This window comes from Theropithecus gelada, chromosome 6 (genome assembly GCF_003255815.1).
Source record: "Theropithecus gelada isolate Dixy chromosome 6, Tgel_1.0, whole genome shotgun sequence".
In the NCBI taxonomy this organism is placed as follows: domain Eukaryota; kingdom Metazoa; phylum Chordata; class Mammalia; order Primates; family Cercopithecidae; genus Theropithecus; species Theropithecus gelada.
The window spans coordinates 86,930,161-86,955,004 of NC_037673.1; the positions used below are offsets into that span (position 1 = coordinate 86,930,161).

The 24,844-nt window shown below is 38.7% G+C and overlaps 1 pseudogene; it reads left to right on the forward strand.

Annotated features, from left to right (window-relative positions):
- The first annotated feature begins 9,033 nt into the window (after positions 1-9,033).
- LOC112627031 lies at positions 9,034-17,913 on the forward strand (annotated as a pseudogene).
- Positions 17,914-24,844: the final 6,931 nt, after the last annotated feature.

Here is a 24,844-nt window from a genome sequence, read left to right on the forward strand (position 1 = left end):
TAGACAAAGTATTACAAACAAAATAAAATATCAACTATAATCTCCAAGTCAGAGACGAATATAATTAACATTTTCGTGACTGTCTTACTAGTGTTTATTTTCCATGATTATATGTGTCACAAAATGTTACAAGTATACCATGTACAGTCAGGCACCGCATTAATGATGTTTTGGTCAATGACTGCATATACAATGACGGTCCCATAAGATTATAATACCACATTTTTACTGTACCTTTTCTATGTTTAGATACACAAATACCATTGTGTTACAACTGCCTCCATTATTCAGTACAGGAACATGCTGTACAGGTTTGTAGCCTAGGAGCAATAGGCTAGACCATATAGCTAGGTGTGTAGTAAGCTATACCATCTAGGTTTCTGTAAGTATACACTGTGATGTTTGCATAACAAAATCACCTAACCACACATTTCTCAGAACATATTCCCATAGGAAAGCAGCACATGACTTTGTAGTATTTTGCAATCTGCTTCTTAAAAATTTGAATTTTATTTTAGTTAATATACTTCTACAGAATCACTTTTAGTGATGATACACTATTCTGATTTATTAAATTAATATTGTTTAATTTATACATTCAGTTTGTAGTTACTTTGCTATTAAAAATTATGTGACTATATATAATGACACTCAGACTCAAAATAAAGTGACAGAGAAAAATCTACCAAGAAAATGGAAAACAAAAAAAAGTAGGAGTTACAATGCTAATTTTACATAAAACAGATTTCAAACCAACAAAGATCAAAAAAGACAAAAAAAGGGCATTACATAATGGTGAAAGGTTCAATCCAAGAAACCTAACTATCCTAAATATAAGTGCACCCAACACAGGAACACCCGGATTTATAAAGCAAGTTCTTAGAGACCTACAAAGAGACATAGATTCCCACATAATAATAGTGGGAGACTTCAACACTCCACTGGCAGTGTTAGACAGATCACTGATGCAGAAAATTAACAAAGATATTTGGGACCTAACTTCAGCATTGGACGAAATAGATCTGATAGACATTTACAGAAATCTTCACCCCCAAACAACAGAATATACATTCTCCTCATCACCACATGGCACATACTCTAAAATTGATCACATATTTGGACATAAAACAATCCTCAACAAATGTAAAATAACTGAAATCATACCAAATACACTCTTGGACCACGGCACAATAAAAACAGAAGTCAAGGCAGTGAAAATCTCTCAAAACCATGCTATTACATGGAAATTAAACAACATGCCCCTGAATGACTTCTGGGTAAATAATGAAATTAAGGCAGAAATCAAGAAGTTCTTTGAAAATAATGAGAACAAAGATATGACATACCAGATTCTCTGGGACACAGCTAAGGCAGTGTTAAATTCATAGCACTAAATGCCCACATCAAAAAGAAAGATTTCAAATTAACAACCTAACTTCACAACAGAATGAATAAGAGAGACTAGAACAAGGTCAGTGAAGTGGCTCATGCCTGTCCCAGCACTTTGGTAGGCCGAGGCAGGAGGATCATTTGAGGTCAGGAGTTCAAGACCAGCCTGGCCAACATGATGAAACTGTCTCTACTAAAAATACAAAAATTACCCAGGTGCGGTGGTGCACACCTGTAATCCCAGCTACTCGGGAGGCTGAGGCAGGAGAATTGCTTGAACCCAGGAGGTGGAGGTTGCAGTGGGTTGAGATCATGCCATTGCACTCTAGCCTGGGCGACAGAGTGAGACCCTGTCTTTAAAAAAAAGAAGAAGAAGAGAAAAAAGAAACAAGAACAAATCAACCCCAAAGTCAGTAGAAGATGACAAATAACAAATATCAGAGCTGAACTGCAGGAAATCGAGACACAAAAAAACCATTCAAAAGATTAATGAATGCAAGAGTTGTTTTTTTTTTTTTTTTGAAAAAAGCAATAAAATATATAGGCCACTAGCTAGACTAATAAGTAAGCAAAGAGAGAATATCCAAATAAATGCATTAAAAATGATGAAGGAAATGTTACTAGTAACCCCACAGAAATAAAAACAATCATCATAAACTACTGTGAACACCTCTGTGCACACAAACTAGAAAACCTAGAAGAGATGAATAAATTTCTGGACACATATATCCTCCTAAGACTGAGCCAGGAAGAAATTTATTCCTTGAACAGGCCAATAATGAGCTCCAAAATTGAATCAGTAATAAATAGTCTACCAATAAAAAAAAAGCACAGGGCCTGACGGATTTACAGCTCAATTCTATCAGATGTACAAATAACAGCTGGTACCATTCCTGTAGAAACTATTCCAAAAATCCCTCCTCCCCAACTCATTCTATGAGGCCAGCATCATTTTAATACCAAAACCTGGCAGAGAAACAACAAATAAAGAAAACTTCAGGCCAATATCCTTGATGAATATCAATGCAAAAACCCTCAACAAAATACTGGCAAACCTGGCACATCAAAAAACTAATCCACCATGATCGAGTAGGCTTCATCCCTGGGATGCAAGGTTGGTTCAACATACACAAATCAATAAATGTGATTCATCACATAAGCAGAACTAAAGACAAAAACCACATTATTATCTCAATAGATGCAGAAAAGGCTTTTCATAAAATTCAACACCACTTCATGTTAAAAACTCTCAGTAAACTAGGTATTGAAGGAACATAACTCAAAATAACAAAAGCAATCTATGACAAACCCATAGCCAATGTTATATTAAATGGGCAAAAGCTGGAAGCTTCTCTCAAAAAACTGGCACAAGATAAGGATGCCCTCTCTTACTACTTCTGTTCAACACAGAATTGGAAGTCCTAACCAGAGCAATCAGGCAAGAGAAAGAAATAAAGGGCATCTGAATTGGAGGAGAGGAAGTCAAACTATTTCTGTTTGCAGAGGACATAATTCTGTATCTAGAAAGCACCATAGCCTAGGCCCAAAAGCTCCTTCAGCTGATAAATAACTTCAGCAAAGTTTTAGGATACAAAATCAATGTACAAAAATCACGAGCATTCCTATACACCACCAACAGCCAAACCGAGAGCCAAATCAGAAAGGCAATCCCATTCACAACTGTCACACACACACACACACACACACACAAATACCTAGAAATATAGCTAACTAGGAAGCCAAAGATCTCTACAATGAGAATTACAAAACACTGCTCAAAGAAATCAGAGAAGACACAAACAAATAAAAAAAAAATCCCATGCTCATGGATGGGAAGAATCAATATAATTAAAATGGCTATACTGTCCAAAGCAATTTACAGATTCAGTGTTATTCCTATCAGACTACTGACAACATTCTTCACAAAACTAGGAAAAACTATTTTAAAATTCATGTGGAACCAAAAAAGAGCCTGAATAGCCAAGGCAATCCTAACCAAAAAGAACAAAGCTGGAGGCATCACATTACCTACCTTGAAAATTACAAGGTTACAGTAACCAAGACAGCATGGTACTGGTACCTAAACGGGTACATAGACCAATGGAACAGAATAGAGAGCCCAGAAATAAGGCCTAACATCTACAACCATCTGATCTTTGACAAAGCTGACAAAAATAAACAATAGGGAAAAGACTCCCTATTCAATAATTGGTGCTGGGATAACTGGCTAGCCACCTACAGGAGATTGAAGCTGGACCCTTTCCTGACACCATATACAAATATCAACTCAAGATGGATTAAAGATGTAAATATAAAACCCAGAATTATAAAAATCCTGGAAGACTACCTAGGCAGTACCATCCTGGACATAGGAATGAGCAAAAATTTCGTGACAAAGTCACTAAAAGCAATGGCAACAAAAGCAAAAATTGACAATTGGGATCTAATTGAACTTAAGAGCTTCTGCACAGCAAAAGAAACTAACAACGGAGTAAACAGATAACCTACAGAATCGGAGATATTCTGCAGGCTGCAAACTATGCATCTCACAAAGGTCTAATATCCAAAATCTATCAGGAACTTAAATTTACAAGAGAAAAACAACTCCATTAAAAAGTGGTCAGACTACATGAACAGTCACATCTCAAAAGAAGACATGCATGTGGTTAACAAGTATATGAAAAAAAGCTGGCCGGGTGTGGTGGCTCACGCCTATAATCCCAGCACTTTAGGAGGCCGAGGCAGGTGGATCACCTGAGGTCAGGAGTTTGAGACCAGCCTGGTCAACATGGCGAAACCCTGTCTCTACTAAAAATACAAAAATTAGCTGGGCATGGTGGCACACACCTGTAGTCCCAGGTACTTGGGAGGTTGAGGCAGGAGAACTGCTTGAAACCAGGAGGCAGATGTTGCAGTGAGCCAAGATCACGCCACTGTACTCCAGCCTGGGCAACAGAGTGAGACTTGGTGTCAAAAAAAGAAAAAAAAAAAAAAAAAGAAGGAAAGAAAGAAAGAAAGAAAAGCTCAATATTATGAATCATTAGAGAAAGGCAAATCAATATCACAATGAGATCCCAATGAGTAGTCAGAATGGCTACTATTAAAATGTCAAAAAATAACAGATGCTGGCAAGGCTGTGGAGAAAAGGGAACACTTATACACTATTGGTGGGACTGTAAATTAGTTCAACCATTGTGGAGAGCAGTATGGTGATTCCTCAGAGAGCTAAAAGCAGAACTACATTTGACCCAACAATCCCTTTACTGGGTATATACCCAAAGGAATATAAAACATTCTACCATAAAGACACATGCATGTGAATTTTCACTGCAGCACTATTCACAATAACGAAGACATGAAATCAACCTAAATGTCCATCAATGACAGATAGGATTAAAAAATGTGGTACATATACACCATGGAATATTATGCAGCTGTAAAAAAGAATGGGATCATGTCTTTTGCAGGAACATAGATGGAGCTGGATGCTATCATCCTTAGCAAATTAATACAGGAACAGAAAACCAAATACCACATATTCTCACTTATAAGTGGGAGCTAAATGATGAGAACTTATGAACACAAAGAAGAAAACAACAGACCCTTGGGCCTACTTGAACCAGGAGGGTGGGAGGAGAGAGAGGAGCAGAAAAGATAACTATTGGGTACTGGGCTAAATACCTGGGTGATGAAATAATCTGTACAACAATCCCCATGACACATTTACCTATGTAATAAACCTTCACATGTACCTCTAAACCTAAAATAAAAGTTAAACATTTTTTTAAGTAAAAAAAATTATGTGACTAGATCTTTATAATCTTTTACGTATCTATGACTATTTATTTTGACTGTGTTTGTTGAACTAGAGTTAATTATTATTATCATTATTTTTTGAGATGGAGTTTCACTCGTTGCCCAGGCTGGAGTGCAATGGCACGATCTCAGCTCACTACAACTTCCGTCTCCCTGGTTCACGTGATTCTCCTGCCTCAGCCTCCAAAGTAGCTGGGATTTCAGGCATGCACCACCATGCCCGGCTAAGTTTGTATTTTTAGTAGAGGTGGGGTTTCACCATGTTGGTGAGGCTGGCCTCGAACTCCTGACCTCAGGTGATCCACCCTCCTTGGCCTCTCTAAGTGCTGGGATTACAGGTGTGAGCCACTGCACCTGGTGAGTTAATTCTTTAAGGTTGCAAAATTATTTTTTCCTCTTAGTTGGAATGAAATTTTGTAATAAAATATAAATTGTTAAAATTTCTACAATTCACATTGCTCATGTATAAATTCTGAAGAGAAAATTAACTCTTCAGAATGTACGAATTTCTTGCCTCTGTATCTGTTAGAATATTAGAATATTCTTCTAAAGGCCATTTGGGAACTCATGATAGTTTTGTTTAGGTATCGTTTGATGTAGAAAAGTGTGAAGAGAGGTAAAGATGCTATGAGATGACAAAATAGAAAGTTTAAACATCTCAGTTCAATTCAATTCTCCCTCCCTCCCTCTCTTTATTCCTTCCTTCCCTCCTTCCTCCCTTTCTTCCCTCTTTCATTTCCTCTTTCTTTCTACTTCCCTCCCTTCCTTTTCTCCCTTCATTGCAATGTACCAACACATTATCATGGTCTTTCTCTGTAAGGAATGGGACCCCGTAGATGGCTTTCAGAGAAGGATTCCTGTGTATTAGATAGTCCATTGTTTAGTTTACTATAACGAAGTTATTAAAATTTTGGACCTATGAATATTAAGTGGAACACAGAAACAATGTTGTAAGCCAGAACCACTTCACTATTATGAAATTCATTGAAAAATGTTTGACTTCATCTGTGTAATACAAAGAGCATGTAAATTAGCAGAAGGAGCTATAAAATGTTTAGACAAATATCAAAGTTGACTTTATAAGGAAACAGAGAGAGCCTGATTAGATTCTGGCTCTATGGGAAAACCAGTTGTTTAGAAAAGATGGGTCTGGATAAGAAAAAAACTGATGGTGATTTCTTCCGGAAGCCACCCTTGACTAATTCACCTGCACAGGTCTTTTTGAATTCCTCTAATACTTACAGGCCATCCTATGAATCCAGCAATTTTTTTGTTTTTGTTTTTGTTTTTTGTTTTTTGTTTTTTTTTTCAGATGGAGTCTTGCTCTTGTCACCCAGGCTGGAGTGCAATGGTTTCGATCTTGGCTCACTGCAACCTTCGCCTCCTGGGTTCCAGTGATTCTCCTGCTTTAGCCTCCTGAGTAGCTGGGATTACAGACTCGTGCCACCATGCCTGGCTAGTTTTTGTATTTTTAGAAGAGATGGGGTTTCACCATGTTGGCCAGGCTGGTCTTGAACTCCTGACCTCAGGTGATCTGCCTGCCTCGGCCTCCCAAAGTACTGGGATTACAGATGTGAGGCAACACGCCTGGCCAAATCCAGCATTTTATATTGCTGACAAGATTTAGGTGAGTGAGAAATACAAGTAAATAGTCTATAATAGACCACGACAAATATGTTCTGAGTGCACCATTAAGGTCATGGAAAAATTTCCCCAATTTTTTTTTCAAAGCAGAGAGATGATTATGGAGATGCACTTTATTACCACTGCTAATATTTTCTTTTCCTTTTTTTTTTCTTTTTCTTTTCCTGAGGGGTTTTTAAATGACTTTCTTACATTCTCCTACAAATGACCTTGCTTTTCTTCCAACGGAACTTGGTATCTGGCTCTCCCCTTCACTCTCTATTTAAAGACTGTGTCTTTTTCACTTTTAAACTTTCATGATGTGTGCCACCTAATAGGTCAAGTATAGATCTGGGATTAGAATGAGGTAAAATTGCAATTTTATCTGTGTTTAGTTAATCTGTATTTGAAGTTCCTTGTAAGGACAGTGGCTTTCCTAAGAACTAGTAAGGAGGCTAAAGTAGACTGACTCAGTGGTAGAGCTTCCAAGGAAAGGTGACCTTTACACAGATAGGAAATACTCGCAAAAAAGCACGGTGAGACCAGAGCGCAAATAGACAAAGAAAAGACTTCATTCTAACATAAGTTAAAACAAGTCTTTTTTTTTTTTAACCTTCTACTACTCGCTGTTGTACAATAGTAAAGTATAAGTTATTTGAACTTTTAGGAACAATAAGAAAAGCTGTATAGCAAACCAAAATCATTTCTGTAAGAAAATAGACTTATTTTTGTGCATTTTTTGATAGTGCATTATAGTAAATATTGTAGAATTCTCTTTTGCTAGGAGTGCAAATAATTTTAAACAGACACTATCAACTAAAATATTACTTTGCTTGATTTATTTGATCTAAAAGTCCTCTAAAGCATAACATTTTGTTTTAATTTAAAAAAATTGCTTTTGTAGAGATGGGGTCTCACCATGTTGCCCAGGCTAGTCTCTTGGCTCCAAGCAATCCTCTTGCATCGGCCTCCCAAAGTGCTGGGATTATAGGTGTGAGCCACTGTGCCTAATTTAAAATGTAAAATTAAACTCCAAATGATATCCATTTATTAGTATTATTGAACATAAATTTACTATTAAGTATGAATTTATTTAACATCAATCTATTATTAATTGCTTTGCTGGGTTGAATCATGCAGTTGTAGTAAGAGTATTTTTTTCTTTTTTTTAAGGAAGACTGTTTTGTAGGGGCTCTATCTCAATATCTTGAACTACCAGTTGAGCTGGTAAGGTGTCCAGAATTGGTGGGTCCTTGGTCTCACTGACTTCAAGAATGAAGCCGCAGACTCTCGCCATGAGTGTTACAGTTCTTAAGGATGGTGTGTCTGGAGTTTGTTCCTTCAGATGTTCAGATGTGTCTGGAGCTTCTTCCTTCTGGCGGATTGGTGGTCTCATTGTCAGGAGTGAAGCTGCAGATCTTCGTGGTGAGTGTTATAGCTCTTAAAGGCAGCACGTCTGCAGTTGTTCATTCTTCCCGATGGGTTCGTGGTCTCGCTGGCTTCAGGAGTGAAGCTACAGACCTTCGAGCTGAGTGTTACAGCTCTTAAAGGCAGTGTGAACCCAAAGAGCGAGCAGCAACAAGATTTATTGCAAAGGGCAAAAGAACAAAGCTTCCACAGTATGGAAGGCGACCCCAGTGGGTCGCAGGTGCTTGCCGCTGCAGCCTGCTTTTATTCCTTTATCTGGCCCCACCCACATCCCACTGATTGGGCCATTTCACAGAGAGCTGATTGGTCCGTTTTGACAGAATGCTGATTGGTGCGTTTACAATCCTTGAGCTAGACAGAGTCACAGAGTGCTAGTTAGCTAGATACAGAGTTAGCTAGATACAGAGTACCAATTGGCGTATTCACAAACCTTGAGCTAGACACAGAGTGCTGATTGGTGCATTTACAATCCGTGAGCTAGACACAGAGTCACAGAGTGCTAGTCCTCCAAGTCTCCACTAGGGTAGCTAGATACAGAGTGCTGATTGGTGCACATACCATCCTCCCACTAGATATAAAAGTTCTCCAAGTCCCCATCCGGTTCAGGAGCCCAGTTGGCTTCACCCAGTGGATCCTGCATTGGGGCTGCAGGTTGAGCTGCCCACCAGTCACGAGCGGGGCCTGCACTCCTCAGCCCTTGGTCCATGGAGCAGGGGGCTGCGCCCTTCTGAGAGGCTCTGGCCACGCGAGAGCCTATCCTAGGGCAGGAGCTCAGATATGGCGGGCTGCAGGTCCCAAGTCCTGCCCCGGGCGGAAGCAGCTAAGGCCGGGCCAGAATTTGAGTGCAGCGCCGGCGGGCCGGCACTGCTGGGGAACCCAGCGCAATCTCCACAGCTGCTGGCGCGGGTGCTAAGCCCCTCACTGCCCTGGGCCGGCAGCGCCGGCTGGCTGCTCCGTGTGCGGGGCCCACCGAGCCTGCGCCGCGCCTGCCAGAACTCGCACTGGCCCGCGAGTGCCGCAGGTGGTACCGGTTGCCTCTCGTATCTCTCCCTCCACACCTCCCAGCAAGCAGAGGGAGGCGGCTCCGGCCTCAGCCAGCTCTGAGAGGGACTCCCACGGTGCCATGGAGGGCTGAAGCGCTCCTCGAGGCCGAGAAGGGTGAGGGCTGCTAGCACATTGTCACCTCTCAATAACACCTTTTTCCATGGAAACTCATGGAGTTTTAGTATAAAAAACACTTAAAATACTTATTTTTCGGTCTTAGACATGACTTTTTGAATAAAAATATCTGAACAAACATTCACAGGTGAATTTGTGGCATTAACGTTTGTGTGGGCAGCGTGCTTGGAGTTTCTGAGGGTGCAGAGATTGTATTTCAGAAAAAGGAAGTGGTAGGAGTTAAGGCAATAGAGTATGGTGGGGAGTAGGATGATAGCTAGCTTGCCTGATGCCCAGGAAAATAGGAGAAGGTAAGACTGAAAGGCAGTTTGGGGTGCATTTGGAAATAGCTTGCAACATCTTTGTTCAGTAGACAAGCAGGTATCACAGAATCTTTTTGCTAAGGAGCAGACCTAATCAAGGCAGAGCTTAAACTCAAAATGGAAATTACCAGCCACATTGTTTGGAAGAATAGTGGGCCTAATATGGGGTCAAAACCAAGTAAGAGATAAAGCATGTGAAAAGAGAGCAACAGAGAGTTGCAAAAAAGTGCTGAAGAAAAAAATAGATGCAACTTGGTGTTTAATTAGATATGGTGGGGGTGGGAGAGGAATAAAGCAAGATGACTCATGTTTGGAGCCGGAGAGAACAAGTGTACCCTTAACGAACAGGAAGTCAGCAGAAACTAGTTCTTGGAGAAGTTTAATTTTAGAAATGTTAAGTTTGAGGTGCTGCCAGGGCATCCAAATTTAACCCCTTTCTTGGGCCTTTTATTGTAGGGGATAAAAGGCAAGTCCATTCTTTCAGAAAGTGTCCTGCTGTTTACCAATCGCCTACCTTAATTTTCCCAGTGAGCTTCTGACCCTGTTCCCCAGGGTTCTTTGTTTTTTTTTTTTGGACGGGCAGGATGAGGTCTTTTCTGTACATTTTTGGGTTTAAGATGTTGGTGAATCTGCAAGATAAGACAACATTTTTCCTTGTTAGTACGGATTATTTTTCATATTAAAGTGACGCTGGTTACTGTGGTTCTCTTCACTAGAGCTTACCAAAGATGCCTTCATACCAGCAGTAAAGCTGTGGAGGAAGGACAGAGTGAGTCACGGGAAAGAATATCCTATCCACCCAGTTCAATTTTACAATCGTGTAGGTAGAACTGGAACTCTGCACAGAGGCCAGGGTTAGAGAGAGAGATGGATTGATCGATTTATCTGCGTGGAAGTGAGTGGAAAGGCAGCGGTAGATCTTCTGAGCGCATGCTTGAGCATGTTCTGCTTTACAACTCACATTTTGTTGGTGGCTGGCTGTGTCTTCTAAAACAGATCAACTGTTCTGGGGCACGGTGAGTCATTCCACGTTGTTTTCTTCCCCGGTTCGACTCTGCATTTGTCCCTAATCAACTTCCTCTTATCTCTAACCATTTTGTCAATGTTTCTGTCTAAGCACTTCTCCTGTCTCCATTGAGGTCAGAAAAAAGGGAAATAGACTGAAATCAACATCCCATCCACAAGGGTATATGAAGTATTCTGCATGTGTGGAGCATCATTCCAGGTTTTTCAATCATATTATGTAAAGAACTGAAGTTAGATAAAAGAAAAGATTACCTTTACATGACAATTACTAAAAGCTGGAATGAGTTATTGAAAGAGGCCACTGATTCTAAGTATAGAAGAAATGACTAGGTTGGGTACTACCTGCTAGTTGATAATGGAACATAAGATCTTACATATTCTTGGGATAATGTGAATTTTTAAAAATTCTATTTCTTGTAACATATGGGCTGAAGATTGTTTCCCACTACTTTCCGTGCCTGTGTAAGCAGACCCTTATCATTGAGCTTGTGTCTCTCTTTATATATGATTATTTTGTATCTGCCACCTCCTCCATATTGGTTTATACGTTGGCTGATGAAAGTGGAAATTCCATTCTTTCACTTAAGTCTTATTTGCAATCATGTTTTCACATGATTATTATGTATCATAATCAATTCAGAATCACTTTTTTAAAGTGAAAATCATAAATAATTGTCTTTCTATATGCAGCAGGTCATTATGCAAATGACAAAAATATTTCTTTTACATTAAATAGAGGGAATGAGGAAATAATGTCCTAATTCAGCAGGAACTATTTTTGTTTTGCGTAACTAAGACATTTCCAATTTAGGGAATGCTGGTAGGTCAAGGGTCAAGGAAGCTTGGTCAGCAAAAGACTAATGTAATGCATTTTCTCTTTTTCTGCAGATTTCTGTGAATAGACCAGAAGCTGACCTTTACAGGATGTTTGGGTGCAGGTGAGGCTGATTTGAGGCAAATGTGCTTTACAGATCTACAATCTCGTACCTCACTCTGGCTGAAGCACCAGTCCCCAAGTGCAGACTTCTTGCCTGTGTCCTGTATAATACTGTCCAACTCTGAAGCCTCCTACCCTGACCTTGGCCCTTGCTATTTTCTTCAGTGGTTCTGATGATGGAAGAATCAGAAGCGCCTTGTGTATACTGGAAATAGGGTTGGGGCGGGGGTTGGCGTGTGTATTTTTGGGTAGTATTTTTCCTTTTTATCATCTCTGTTCTAACTACTTTCTCTGGGCACAGCTTTGCTCTAATTATAGCAAAGGCTAAACAAGGTGAACTTCAGTCTAGGAAATTTTAGTTCTATAATTTTATGGAGAGAAGGCTTTTTCAAATAATTTCCTTGCTTATTGGTTACTTTTTAACCTGCTTTGTGGGATCCATGCAGTTAATTGATTAATCATCTAATTATTACTGGCATGGTTATGGATGTTACTTAGAATTTCAAGGCTTATTTTCCTGTAAGTGGGCATAAAAACACAAATCATAGGTTTGTTTTGAGGATTAAATGAGATCATGGCCAGTGGCTAGAACATATATTTGATGAAAAAATCAATTCAGTTCTATTGACACCAGCATTGAGATATGCTAAATTCAATGCTAATTGGGAGTTTCAGAATTCTGAGAATGGCTTGAATAAGTTTATACTAACTTATAGTAGCAACAGTTGTTGAATGCTTACTATGTAGAAGGCATAGTAAGGTGTATGTTAAATACGTTGTATTAATTTGTTTAATTCTCTCTACAGCATCAGGAGGTAGGTTCTATCACCTATATTGTTTAGCTTGGATAGAAATAACTTGTCTAGGGATAGCCTGTTAGATCTGTCGGATCCTGAGGTCTGTACTCCAAACTATATTATACTGCCTCCGTGTGACCATTTTCTAAATACAAGTATCATATTTTGAAAGTGAGATACATAAAATTGAGCAGTTGTTCTGTGATTACTGTGAGGTAGACTGTGAGGTGGGAAATGTTACATTTGGAGTGGAAAAAATTATGATTGTGGATTCGGAATTCCATGATCAGGGATGTCTGGGGACAACTTCTTTTCTAGAACGTGGGCTGGGAGCATGGACTCTGGATCCATATTTTCTGTGGTTGCATCTCAGCTCTGCCACTTTGTAGCTCTGTGACCTAGGACTAACAACTTCCTGAGCCTCAATTTTTTTGTCTATAAAATGATGAAAATGCTGCCCATCTCAGAGTTATGAGGATTAAATGAGTGAATACATGTAGATTCCTTAGAATAGTGACTGACACTTGGCAAGCACCATTAGATATCACCAGCATTTCTATATCTTTCACTTTATATATCTCTTCTGGCTGTCTTCATGTGTGCGTAGTTGCACTCTTGCTAAGAAATGCATAGATTTACTTAAGGATGTTGTGAAGCTTGTCCACAGAATTATAATGTGGTTTTGGAGTCTTTAGTATATTATAATAGAGGGAAAAGTTATTACTGTCCATTTTTCCACTTTCAAAAGCAATTATTGCTTAAGAATTACTGGGATTAATTATCTTTCAAATATATAATTCTGAATTTATATTTATAAAATTGATACCTGTTCAAAATCCATATTAGTAGAAACTAAATATATTGAGTGACTTACTTGGCCTTATCTTTAGTCATAATTTCAGATTAGAAGTGAAAGTGAATTTAAATGACGTGGTTGTGTTGAACCGTCTCTTCTGTTCTTTTTACGCTTGCATGTGAGTGAGGTAAATGGTTAGACAATTCTTAGCCTTTTTGCCCAGCTCAAGGAAGAGTTAATAAAATAACGTTATGTAAAGTGCATTGAACTCCTCAAGAGAGAAGTGTTATATTAATACCTCCCTCACAGTGATGTTCTCAGACTTAATGTTTGTAAATTGCCTTGGTACTCCCAGTAACATCCTGATGAAGCATCATTTTGTTTTATTGCAAGGAGCTCTAAGTTACACAGAATACAAGTTAAGGGGGAAATAATATCCCAGTCTTTATTTTACAATCAGAAGTACAGAAAATAGAGAGAAAACATTTTGTTCCAGTTGTGAACGGTAAAATTGATCATTTGTTTTTTTTCTCTCTGTTACTTTTGGGATGGGGTAGAGTTTATAATGTAGTTTAATTGAGCACTCATGGTTAGAGTATTTAATGGCAGAATTGGTGATCACAATACAAAGAGATCTTTAAGGACACTGGTATTCAAATTTTTAAAGTTAAATTCCAATTTTAAGAGTCAGTTTTTTTATATGATTACTATTAAGTTTGGCATTTTTGAGACATGTCTTAAATCAATATCTGTAATACTTACAAACATCAGTAGGGAGAATCATATTGTAAACACATATTCTTGCTGTAGGGTACATTTTAAATGTCTAAACACTAATCAATATAGCAAAATTAAGTATTGACTAAAATAGCTTTATAATAAGTAATTATTGGTTTGCTCTTTTAGAAATTAGAGATTTTCACTTTGGGAATAAAGAGTAAATTTACTGTCATGAAATTAAAGTGTTTTTGACCTTTTTGTACAACTTTCCTCTGTCTATGAAATGATTAGGTTTAAATATGATTGCACAGCTGTATTATGTTGCAAGCATCAATTTTTAATTATTATAAGGTCAATGTTAGAACAAATGTGATTAGAACAGTACCTCAGTGCAGTTATTTGCTTTCTACTCAGAAACCACTCTGTGTTTACTAAAACTAACCCAAACCTCTCTCGGTTGATATGGCTAATTAGATTCTTGCCAAATCCTTTGTTTTCCTCAGTGTTCATTCTATGTATGTTATTTTGTTGATTCTTTCAGTTTTTTAAAATACAAATTTCTTGATTTATTTCTTCCCTTCATAGGGGGACATTTAGTTTTCTATGTGTCTATGTGTGCACATCTCTCTGTGTGTATAACCACAGATAACAGTAGCTTCACAATCCTTCTGCCTTGTATAACACAAATATTTCTTCCACACAATATTATTGGGAACTGATTTGTATGAAGCACATCTAAATAGAAAAGGAGTTTCCTTGCCAAGCCTAAGTTTTTATGATTCTGTGTTCACAGAGATTTGCTGCTTTCCTGAGTTTTTAGTTGCTTCAAATTAAAAGTTTCCTGCTACATAAAAAGATGACAAAAATTTCCTGCTACATAAAAACATGACACATTATTCATTAAAATTCCCAAGATTTTCAGCATTAATAGTAATTCAGGTTTTAATCACAAAAGTGGTTTTCTAATTCTTAATTAGTTGTTCAGATTTCATTTACTGTTGACATATTATCTACATTTTAAAAACAGCAATAATAGTGGGCAAAAAAATTTGTTGCCTTTAGTAAATGAAGCAGCCTAAGATTTCCTGCACAGAACACACAGGCCGAATAGTCCATCTTTGTGGCTTGGGGAATGAGTGGTCAGATGTTGCCTGGGCTCCACTGAGGGTCTTAAGATGTAGCAGTAAAGGGAAATCACTTGGCTATGGCAAGTGGAAGAAGGGCTGGTGGAGTAGTGATGCATTAGTAGGAATAAGCAGAATGTGCTGCTAAGAAGGTAAGTCTTATCTTTGATTCATTAATAATTCTTCAGTTGATTTCACGGGAGTATAAAGGAACACTTATGAGAACTTACTCTTATGTTAGATGATGCAGCTTTCACCCCATAATCCCTTCTCATCTGTTACATTATTTTTGAGTCATATATTCTGAAAACAGTTGCTTTTGAAAAATAAATATGTAGGGTCCTCTTGTCGAATACTTTCAAGTTCTATGTAGGGTCTAATGATATAATTCCCCACATTGTAACAATGAGTGAGAAGATATTTTGGAATTGGATGGTTCTTCCCCAAATCTCTTAAATTATATTACCCAAGAGGAAGCTAATTCTGAGTGGTGTTGTGGAAGCCTAGTTATGGTAGTCAATGCTGAGAGTCTCTTGGAAACATCTTGACATACATGTCTCCAGAACCTCTGACTGTAAAGGTTCATGTACAACATAAGCCCGTGACAGGCTTGCATTTCAAAGTTTCTAGTTTCAGGAACTGCTCTTAGCTACTGGGCTCTTAGTTACTAAGCTATTTAGACCCAGCATATTTATCATATTTATAGTTATTATACTTAGTTGCTCAACAAGTCTAAAAAAAGATAGCTACAAAACTGTTTTTATGTTTCTGCCAATAGCTTAAATATCATTTTTCACATTTTCTAAATCATATTGAATGGAGAGATTCTCTGATTAAAAAATAACAAATCTAATCGCCAAGTTCCTCTTATTCTCCAGCCCTTCTACTGTCTCCACCATCACTACTTATTGACCAAAATATTTATGAATAATGCACTGCAAACATTTCTGCAGAAATTCCTCTTCTTATAAACAAGGCACCATAGAAGGATCATGAATGAACAATTTTATAGAGTGTAAAAGCCAAAGAAATATTAATCAAGGTTAAAATTATGCCTTCTTCCTGTCAGCCACAGAAATTAGGTAAAAGCTTTGTTTTCTGATGCAGCAATTTCATGGAACCTTTCTCAGTTACATGGAGCCTTTCTCAGTTACCTTCACTGAGCCCAACCCTTTTTCCAAGATGTCATTAAAACATTTTCACAAGAGAAGAGGGCCAGCTGTGACACTTCATTTTTCAGTCTCTAACTGCCTCTGGATTTGCTTTACCTTTCAAGTCTGCACTAACATCCAGGTTTTGGATAATATGAAAATGTGCATGGATTACATATTTAGAGCAGATTATAACATGTTTGGTTTGGTGGTCAGATGAGTCTAGTGTAGGGAATATAAATATGGCTCAGTATGAAAAAGTACAAGAGTAGCATACTGCTATATTTCTAAATTGAATAAAATTGATATATTCATTATCCACCTTAGTTTGGCTAGATATTCAGTAATGGCTGTAATTGGTTTGTTCCTACCCTCTTTTTTGGTACAATGCAGGAAACTTGTGTGGCCTACACACTAGGAAAAAGGCAGGGAAGGACTTTTGGTCCTCAGTTTACTTATTTTTGCATTGTGATAGACGCTCATAGTTATAAGCCTTGATGGTCTAATTTTAGGTGCTCTACTTACTCCAAGCCAAGCTAGGAGAGGATAGGAAACTTTGTCAAAGCTTAAAGGCTACTAGGAAATGAAATTTTTGAATAGCCTGGAATCACTTTCCCTACCTGGTCATATCACCTTTTCTAGGGTGTGGTGGAGAATTTTCATGAAGCCGCATGAGTAGCCAATTATTCTATGAAAATTGATCAGCCACATCATAAAAATGAAAAATAACATGATAGGAGGCTGAAGTCTGGAACACTGCCTTTTGGGAGAGAAGCAGAGCTGGTCCAAGCCCTGGCCCCAAGTAAAGCCACTGCCCCGGAGCCACCTTGGAGGTCCCTCTCCCCACTAGATGCCTTTTTGCACAGCACTGGGCACTGGTCCCTGCTCCCACCTCTCTGGACCACTGCACCTGGATGAGCAGTGGCGAGCTGGGGAGGCACAGCGTGACCCAATAAGATCTGTCTATTTAAGCTTGTTCTGCTGGATCTGTAGTGGGCAAATCCAGCCTGTCCTCTGCCTTGTGAAGGGACAATTTCATGAGTACCAGGAGAGCACAATCGGAGCAGCCTTCCTCACACAGAATGTCTGCTTGGACAACACAACACTCAGGTTTGAGATCTGGGACATGGTTGGACAGGAGTGGTATCACAGCCTGACCGCCATGTATTCTTGGGAAGCCCAGGCTGCCATCATGGTCTATGACGTCACCAATACAGATACATTTGCTGGAGATAAGAACTGGGTGAAGGAGCTATCGAGGCAGGCCAGCCCCAACATGGTCCTTGCACTCACAGGTAACAAGGCAGACCTGGCCAGCAAGAAAGCCCTGGAATTCCAGGAAGCACAAGCCTATGCAGACAACAACAGTTGGCTGTTCATGGAGACATCAGCAAAGGCTGCAATGAATGTGAATGAAATTTTCATGGCAATAGCTGAGAAGCTTCCCAAGAACAAGCCCCAGAATGCAGCTGGTGCTCCAGACAGAAACCAAGGTGTGGGACCTCCAGGAGAACCAGCCGGCCAGCCCCAGCCAGTGTTGCAGCAATGGAGCCCCCCTTGCCTGCCACTGCCCCCACCTTCTCCACCTTAACGACCTGGAATCCACTCTTACCAATCGTACTTAACGACTTGGGCCACCTCTTGGGTAAGGGGGTAGGAGTCCACCATGATTTCTCCATATAATTTTGGTCATAGGCCATAGTGAGTTATTTCACCTGTACCTTTCTGTACAAATGCTAATTCGACTTTAAGTCTGAAGTCACTTTTTAAATATATATGATCTTCTGCTCTTCCCACTTCCTCCTCTTCCTACTGCTTTCCCACTTTTCTTTTGCTGGTTGTAGCCACATGCTCCCCTCTGGGAAACCACAGCATTATCACAGCATTATTGTGACAGCCACAAACCCATTGCCTACAACTCCTCCACCCTCGGTCACCCTGACCTCTGGCTCTGAGCCCAGTTCTGACCAAATCATGATGAGTATTTGGGGGTGGCTGGGTAGGGGGGATAGTGGGAGGGGACAGAACCAACTTCTTCTTGTATTTTGTATTGTATATTTTCTTCAAAATGTAACCAATCAGTATCTTGTCAATATAGTCAAAATGTGGTTGATCATATTTTCGTAGGATAATTGGCTACTCATGTGGCTTCATGAAAATTCTTCACCACATTCAAAAGGGGGTGATATGACCAGGTAGTGAAAGTGATTCCGGACTATTCAAAAATTTCAATATAGTTAGATAAAAAATTAATATGACAATGAGGTAATAGTTTATACTCACTACATAACAAAAAATAAAAATTAGGGCTATAACAAGTGATGATAAAGAAAGGGAGTAATGAAACACATAAGCTGTCAGTGGGAATATAAGCAGGTGCAACCACACACAATGCTCACAACACTTAACCACTGTGTCAGGCATTAATGCTTTAGTTACTGAATTGTGAGAAAGTCTGTGTTGGCTAAGAGGCTGGCTAGGTATGATGACCAACTTGTCCTGTTTTAACTTTTCTGGCTTAAAACTGAAATGTCCTGTCCTAGAAACCCTCTCAGTCCCAGGAAAGCTGGGATAGTGTAGGTTACCCTGTGGACATAGCAATTGCAAGGGGATCCTCCAGAGACTTAGGGCAGCAGTTGTTTATCAAGTGTGGAATTATTTCAATATTTTACAAACAGGTCAAGTCATCCTGGTGTGTAGCAGCCTGGATACATGCACTTTGGAAAACATTTCAGCATTTGGCGTTCTGTGAACTTCAATATATACATGCTCTGTGACTCCCAAGTTCCTCTCAGTGGCATATAGATTAGAGCAACTCTTGAGCATGTTTGTTAGGAAATGTGTACAAGAATTTCATGGCCGCATTGTATGTAATAACAAAAAAAGTTGGAAACAAACATCCTGCAGCGAGACATTAGATGACTGTATTGTGCTTTTCATACAATGGAATACTATGAAGCAGTAGCACTGAAGGGACCAGCATGAACTCATCTCACAAATGATATTGAGCCAAAGAAACAAGTCGAAAAATAGAGAGGATATGGTTGATTTATATAAAGTTAGAATCAGGCAAAAGTAAGTAATATTTTAAAGAGATACAAACATAAAATTATAAAGAATAGCAAGTAGCTAATAAATACAAAAATTTCTGGTGGTGATTACCTGTGGGATACAGGAAGGGGCTCACAAAAGGCTTCAAAGTTCTTGCAATGTTCCATTTTTAAGCTAACTAGTGATATGTGGTTGTTCTCTTTATTCTTTTCACCTAATGCTTTATAAATTGTTTAATATGTTTACAATATTTAATAACAAATTTTAAATCTGAAAAGTTAAATTTTTGGGGGGCCCTGTCAATGTTTACATCTTTCATATCCTTCAAAAGCAAATAGAAAACCAATCATTTAACAAATATTTATTGATTCATTGCTGTGCACTAGGTACAGAAAGATTAAAAAAATAAAAATGCCTCCCTTGAAAGGCATAAATTCTAGTGAGGGAGAATAACAATAAGTCTCTATATAAATAAGTATGTAAGTAAGTAGGTACAATATATCTGTGATAAAATTCAATTTGAGATTATCATTAGAAAATAACAAAAACCAGCCCTGGCATGGTGGCTTATGCTTGTAATCACAGCACTTTGGGAGGCTGAAGTGGGCAGATAACTTGAGGTCAGGAGTTTGAGACCAGCCCAGCCAACATGGCAAAATCCCATCTCTACCAAAAATACAAAAATTAGCCAGGCGTGGTGGCACACACCTGTAGTCTCAGCTACTCGGGAGGCTGAGGCAGAAGAATCACTTGAACCTGAGAGGTGACCTGTGATCACGCCACCGCAACTCCAGCCTAGTTGACAGAGCAAGACTCTGTCTCAAAAACAAACAAATAAAACAAGCACCAAAAACAAAACAAAACAAACAAACAAAAAAAACAACCCCAAAATAATAAAAACCAAAGGGGATATAAGGTGATGATGGGGTGTTAGAAGTGGCTATTTTAGACAGAGGTCAGGAAAAGCCTCCAGGAGAGTGAGCAGAGGATTAGATGAAGAGTGGAACCAGCCCTGTGAATATTTGGGAAAAGAGCATTCTGGCAAGTGAAGAGCCTGCCAACTCATCTCCCAAAGCTCACTCCAGAACCATCTCCTTCATTGTGTCTCAGGGAAGCCATCCTCTTTCTCCCAGTTAGGGCCACTTCCCATCCATCAACTCCACACCTCTCTCCAGACTCTATTGCTTTTGTAAGCAGAAGCTTTTCCAAATCAAGGCCTGTTAACTTTGACAAGAGAGCCTCCAGGCCTCCAAGATTTTCAGGTTAGTTTGCTCTCTTGTTGGAGGAAGAGGGCAACATTGTTCATTTTTTTGTGTCATTAAAGAAGCAAGAGGCCGGGTGTGGTGACTCACACCTGTAATCCCAGCACTTCAGGAGGCGGAGGCGGGGGCGGGCAGATCACGAGGTCAGGAGATCGAGACCATCCTGGCTAACATGGTGAAAACCCATCTCTACTAAAAATACAAAAAAATTAGCCGGGTGTGGTGGCGGGTGCCTGTAATCTCGGCTACTTGGGAGGCTGAGGCAGGAGAATGGTGTGAATCCGGGAGGTGGAGCTTGCATTGAGCTGAGATCGTGCCACTGCACTCAAGCCTGGGTGATACAGTGAGACTCCGTCTCAAAAAAAAAAAAGCAAGAATGCGTGAATCATCTCAACAGATTACCATGCCACATTATGCATGGTAACAGTTTTTGAAGTCTGCTTGATGACTGTGGTGCCTACTAAGGCTGCAGAACCAATCTTCATAAAGGCCTATAGAAGATTTTCTGTGATCAGTTTATGTAGTTATCTTTAGGTTAGAATGTTTTGTGTGGTCAACTTATGCAACTAATATCTTCATATCTTCTCTTCAGACTTTTTTTTTGAACTCTAGACTTGCAATCTAACTGACCGTTTTTAAAAATCTCATCTTGGATATATTATAGATATTTCAAATTTAACATATCCGAAAAACAAATCTTCAATTTTTTCTTTAAGTATTTCCCTTATCTCAGTAAAGAGCAGAATCATCCTTTAATTTGCTTAGGCCTTAAATCTCTTAATCATTCTTGACCCTTGACTCTCACAGGCTATATTTAATGTAGCTGAAATTCCTGTTGGTTCCAGAATCTGACCACTTCTTACTCACTTCACTGCTATCACCCAGGCTTTGTTGACCCACATTCCTTGCCTGGATTATGGCAGATGGACTGTCTCTCTACAGTCCATCTAAGTTCCTTATAGTTCAAGCTCTCATAATGTGTCCCATAGATCCCTGGGGGTCCCCAGGACCCTTTCTTGGGGTACATGAGGTCAAATCAAATTTCTTAATTATATGAGGATCTGCTGTTTTTCACTCTTACTGACATTTGTGGTGTTGGTGCAAAGGTATTGGTGAGTAAATTGCTAGTGCATTACCACAAATCAAGCCAGTGGCACCAAAGTCTACTAGCAGTCAAAATGTACTTCATTAACAATCCACCAAAAAAATGCAATTTCACTTAAGGATGTCCTTGGTAAAGCAGCAAAAACTGTGATTTGTTCTCTTTTGATAATACAACTTTTTAATATTCTATATGATGATGTGGGAAGTATGCAGAAAGCATTTCTGTTGCCTACTGACATATGGTGGCTGTCTGGAAGGAACACAATGTGCAGTTGCTTTAGACAAAAACTAAACTATCTACTTTTTTTCGTGAAACACCTATTTACTTGAATGAAAAACTGACAAAAAACAATAGTTATTCAGATTTGGACATTTGGCAGACATTTTCTTAAAAATGAATAAAATAAGCCTAACAGTTCATGGAAAGCAATTTACAGCATCTGTTGCTGATGATAAAGTTTTTGAGTGAAAATTCAAATTTTGGAAAACTTGTATGTGCTTGAGAGATTTTCAGTACCTGAGAACTTTTTAATTGATATTAGAAGTGCTATTAATGAATATGATTTTTGATATTATGTAAAGAAATATTTGCAAGTTTGGAGAATCTGCATAACTCAATGAATCAAGAATTTTTTCAAATGACCAATGCATAATGTTAAGAGATCACGTATGGAAAAAATATCCATTCAAAGAGCAGAATAGCTGGATAGTCCCAGCTACTTGGGAGGCTGAGATGGGAGGATAGCTTGAGCCCAGGAGTTTGAGATCATCAGCCTGGGCAACACAGTGGGAACCCATCTAAAAACAAACAAACAAACAAACATACAAACAAACAGCACAGAATAGACCAATGGATCTTTTTGAAACAGAGTAGGCGAGGTTTATTAACGTGGTTTGAAAATAACCTTTAAGAAATTAGCACTTGTTAAGTTTTGGTATAATATCAAAGAAGAATATGCAAAATTATCTGAAAAGTTTATTGAAACACTCATTCCTTTTTTGATTACATTCTTGTGTAAGGTTGGATTTTCTTAATATGCTTTAACCAAAACATCATATAGCATAAATTTAATGCAGAAGATTTGAAACTCCAAACTGTCTTCTATGAGGCCAGGCATTAATGAAATTTGCAAAGGTGTAAAGCAATGCTACTCTTCCATCAAGTTTTTTTGGCTTGAAAATACGCTTATTTTAAAAATATGTTATTTATCTTATTTTGTAATGGGTCATTATTACTTTAAAATGAATACAGAGATATTTAAAAACATTCTTACTAAATAGACTGAGATATAGTAAATATTTATACATATAACCCTGTTAAAGAAAAGCTCTTTGGAGTCCTCAGTAAGTTTTAGGTGTAAAGTGCCTGGGAGATTAAAAAGTTGAGCAGCTGCTTTTGTCTTTTTCCTGAGTAACAGGCAGAGTCAACCATGCCACTCCTACCCCAACACAACCCAGTGATTCCTCCTTCACTCATGGTAAAAGCCAGAGCTCTCACAGTGGCCATGAGGTCCTCTCTCATTGAGCTTGTCTTCTCTAACCCTCCCCTTTGTTCATGTTGCTCTAGATACCCTGACTTTGCTATGTTCAAGACCATGCCAAGCTTATCTGGCCGAAGAGTTTTTCTGCTTATTTCTTTTGCCCTGAACCCTCTTCCCCCAGATTTTTGTTTATCTTTTCACTTCATTTCTTGGCTATGCAAATGTTACCTCAAGGGAGTCACCCCTCTTGCTTTTCCCTGTTACTTTACCCCACTTGCGTAAGTTTTTGTGATGGCACTTCTCATTACCTGATAATGTAATTTGTATTTATATTTTTACTTGCTTACTACCTGTCCTTTCTAGTAGAACTGGACTCTATTAGGTAACAGGTTTTGTTCTGTTCATTGATTCAACTATAGGATCTAGAATGCACCAGACACATAGTATATGTTTGTTGTATAAGTGATTTAAGGGTCTGTCTTAACATCTTAGAGGTAACTGTGGCAGCTTCATTCACCCTCACTTTGCAGCCCAAAGTTGGAGAACTTTTCTGAAGGACTTTCTATATGTCTATTTTGAAACAAGTCAGAGAAAGAGTCCTTTGTGCTAGGCTGACCAGATGGTTTCAGGCCAGGATTTTCATGGAATTTCCGCTTTACAAAAGAGGCCTTGAAATACTATAGTCCTGGACTACTTATGGTCTACTTTGATGGCAAGTTCCAACTAATAACACACCATTTAATACTATATTGTGGAGCTCACTTGGCCGATGTGACAAGTTATAGAGTGTATATCAGTTTCTATAATCTGTTGCTTTTTCTGAGCTCTCTTACTGGATATCTTCCTTATGTTGTAAAAACCTTTCTTTAGTCATACTTTTTTGGTGGGCTAGATACTATGAGTTTTTGCAGTCACCAGAGAACATTGCAAAAATTCAGCATCACTAAGATTTTGTCTGTATAGGTCAGACTTTGCCTCTGCATGCAGGAAGCTTCTCGTACCATGAAGCAAAGAGCTTGTAACAACGATTCATTTTTCTCTCCTTATAATACTAGGGCTATCAGCTCTTCCCACTCTTCCGGTTATTCCAAAAATTTGTGTAAGAAAGATTATGAGAGAATTTGTAAGTGTAGCCTACATTTGTTTGAGATATATCAGAAGGAGATAAGTTTTCATAAAAGAAAACCTCAGAAATAATATGACTTTTAAAAAACCAATTATATTTGCAAAGACTTAGGCGTATAAGCTAAAAATCACATACTTTAAAAGAGGTATTATAGAATTCTCTATGTGTTATTTTTTGATTTCATAGTAGTTATACCATCTACCATCAAGATAGCATTATTAAGATCTTAGAGTGAGCTATTTTAAAGGTTCATTTAAATATATTATTTCTTCATGTCCTCAAATCACTCTATTATAAATACTCACCACCATTTTGTAAATAAAGAAACTGAGGCTGGGCTGGGTGCAATGGCTCACACCTGTAATACCAGCACTTTGGGAGGCCAAGGCGGGTGAATCACCTGAGGTCAGGAGCTCGAAACCAGCCTGGCCAACATAATGAAACCCCATCTCTACTAAAAATGTAAAAATTAGCTGGGTGTGGTGGCATGCGCCTAAAATCATAGCTACTCAGGAGGCTGAAGCAGGAGAAT